The sequence below is a fragment of the Theropithecus gelada genome, chromosome 4 (genome assembly GCF_003255815.1).
Source record: "Theropithecus gelada isolate Dixy chromosome 4, Tgel_1.0, whole genome shotgun sequence".
Lineage (NCBI taxonomy): Eukaryota > Metazoa > Chordata > Mammalia > Primates > Cercopithecidae > Theropithecus > Theropithecus gelada.
Genome location: NC_037671.1, coordinates 31,441,250 through 31,444,464, shown reverse-complemented (window position 1 = coordinate 31,444,464; position 3,215 = coordinate 31,441,250). Strand labels below are relative to the sequence as shown.

At 41.3% G+C, this 3,215-nt stretch overlaps 1 non-coding gene across 1 annotated transcript; it reads right to left on the bottom strand.

Annotated features, from left to right (window-relative positions):
* Window positions 1-3,143: 3,143 nt before the first annotated feature.
* Window positions 3,144-3,215, bottom strand: TRNAA-UGC. Its single transcript has one exon. It is a non-coding gene; the product is annotated as a tRNA-Ala (tRNA).

Below are 3,215 nucleotides of genomic sequence, written 5' to 3'. Positions count from 1 at the left end.
AGGCGCCAGGGCTCACGCCTGTAATCCCAGCAGTTTGGGAGGCCGAGGCGGGTGGATCACAAAGTCAGGAGTTCTAGACCAGCTTTGACCAATATGGTGAAACCCTGTCTCTACTGAAAATACAAAAATTAGACGGGCATGGTTGCCCGCACCTGTAATCCCAGCTACTCGGAAGGCTGAGGCAGGAGAATCCCTTGAACAAGGGAGGCAGAGGTTGCAGTGAGCCGAGACTGTGCTGCTGCATTCCAACCTGGGAAAAAAAAAAAAAAAAAGAAAAAGCCTCAATGACTGAGAAAAATTTCATTTGAGGTTTCATAGTGGAAAATACAGAGTAAAACATTGTGATTATATAACTGACATTGCAGAGTAGAACCCTGATAGAGCTTAGAGAAAAAGAACAACTCTTCTGCCTCAGAAGTTTGAGACATATTTGTCTTCTTTCCTCTCTTTCCTTCCTTGCTTCCTTCTATGCTACCTTTCTTCCTTCCCTCCCTTATTTATTTCCTTCTATCTTTCCTTGCTTTCTTTCCTCCTTTAAGTTGAAGTATAAATCTATACAAGATACTATAATTTATCTGAGTGAATTCAGATCAAGTGCCATCAGCTAATGCGTTTCAGACAAAATATGTTTTCTTGTTCAAAATATTTTAAGTCAAAATAAATGGCACTTGCAAAATAAATGGTACTTTTTATTAAAACACTACCTGTCATGTATGCAATTATGTACTTCCTATGGGTTAATGTATTCAACAATCAGAGTTGCCTTACACAAGTTCTGCCTTCATCCACCTTTGTGGTTAAATTTTTAAAAATGGCTGCATGCAGTGACTCACAACTGTAATCCCAGCATTTTGGGAGACTGAGGTGGGCGGATCACCTGAGGTCAGGAGTTCGAGAGCAGCCTGGCCAACATGGAAACCCCATCTCTACTTAAAATACAAAAAATTAGCCGGGCGTGGTGTCGCACACCTGTAATCCCAGCTACTTGGGAGACTGAGGCAGGAGAATTGCTTGAACCCTGGAGGCAGAGGTTGCAGTGAGCTGAGATCACGTCATTGCACTCCAGCTTGGGCAACAAGAGCAAAACTCTGTCTCAAAAAAAACTAAAAAACAAAACAAAAAAAAACTTTACTCACTTTCTAATTTTTTTTTTTTTTTTGAAAATTGACCTGTGGATGCTCCTTATTTATTTTTAATAACATTTTTATTTTTTTATATGCTGAAAATGTCTTTACAGTTTATTCCTGGTTTTTCAGTTTGTCAAAAGATTATATTAAATTTGACCTAGGCAAATGAATTAGTATTTTTATTCATGAAGTTTTTTATGTGTCTTAAGAAGGCCTTCCCCATACTAACTTCAAAAACTTTAATTTATTTTTGTCAGAAAAACCAGCTTCTGTTTCTTAGCCTCTTAACCTCACAATATTCATATTTAGCTTCTATATTCAAAATACTAAATAAATCTCAATTGTTTGATCCTAACACTTAAAAAAATTAATTTAATCCTTGCTGAGGCAAGGGAGAAATGTAAATAGAAGTGCAGACTTTCACCAAACAAAACAAAAGCTAGAATTATTATAGGATTTGGGAGAGGGTGGCCTTTAGTTGAGTTTAATTCAATTTAAACGAAGCAGCATTTTGATAGCATCAAAGTAAAGCAGGGCTATAAGTAAAACAGTTTGCATCAGGGTTGGGCTGAGAAGCAGACTCAGAACCTGCTTTCTTGAAACTACAGAGTTAAGATAAATATTGACAGATGTGCCTGAAGACCCTTAATGAAATTCCGGACTTGGTTGGAAATTGAATCTGAGGTTTTACATCAAGATCATAGTCAAAGTGAATGTCAAAGTCAAATTCATCAGAGCCACATGGCTCAGATGATCTAGGTAATAATGGATTGTTCCGTTCTTACTGATATAATTTCCACGAGCAAATTTTCTCATCATATTATTTTAGAGAACACTGTTTCTTGACCTGTGCTTATTGATGTTAATTGATAACAGCTGTTTTTTTTTTCTAGTTTACAAAAAGAACTAAGGAGCAACTAACAAAAGCTGTTGACCTTCCCCCTCTTCACAAACATTTCTAACGACTCTGTCCTGTTAGCTAAATACCCTTCTTTGCCTACAATTTCCCCTGGTCACCTTCACAGTTGCACACAGCCACCCACTTAGAAATTAGTCATGCTGGCTGGGTACGGGTGGCTCACTCCTGTAATCCCAGCACTTTGGGAGGCCGAGGCGGGCAGATTGCCTGAGGTCTGGAGTTCGAGACCAGTCTGGCCACCATGGTGAAACCCTGTCCTTACTAAAAATACAAAAAAATTAGCCGGGCGTGGTGGCATGAGCCTGTAATCCCAGCTACTTGGGAGGGTGAGGCAGGGGAATTCCTTGAACCAGGGAGGTGGAGGTTGCAGTGAGCTGAGATCGCATCACTGCCCTCCAGCCTGGGCGACAGAGCAAGACTCTGTCTCCAAAAAAAAAAAGAAAAAGAAGGAAATTAGCCATACTTTTACCCACTTTACCAGTAATGTACTTTCTTTTTTTTTTTTTTTTTGAGACGGAGTCTCGCTCTGTCGCCCAGACTGGAATGCAGTGGCGCGATCTCAGCTCACTGCAAGTTCTGCCTCTCGCCATTCTCCTGCCTCAGCCTCCCGAGTACCTGGGACTACAGGCGCCCGCCACCCCGCCCCGCTAATTTTTTGTATTTTTAGTAGAGACGGGGTTTCACCGTGTTAGCCAGGATGGTTTCAATCTCCTGACCTCGTGATCCACCCCCTTGGCCTCCCAAAGTGCTGGGATTACAGGCGTGAGCCACCGCGGCGGACCCAGTAATGTACTTTCTATTCAACAGATGGCTTTAAATATGATCACTTGTAAAATAGAAGGAATGAAAAATAAAATACTTGGTTTTAGCCTGGAAACCTAGAAGTACTGTGAAAAGATCAAAGAGCTGTTGAAAAAACAAAGGGCAGAGGTGGAAACAAACCAATCCTTTTTTCTGCCTAACGTCCTTTCTTACCCCTCCCACTTTCCAGAAAAGGAGTTACAGCACCACAGCCTGAGAGACCTTGGCAATAATAGTGAGCAAAGTATTTGCTCAGCAGCACATACAGGAATCAACATTAAAAGCGCTGTACCTAGTGGAGATGCCGGGGATCGAACCCGGAACCTCATGCATGCAAAGCATGCGCTCTACCACTGAGCTACATCCCC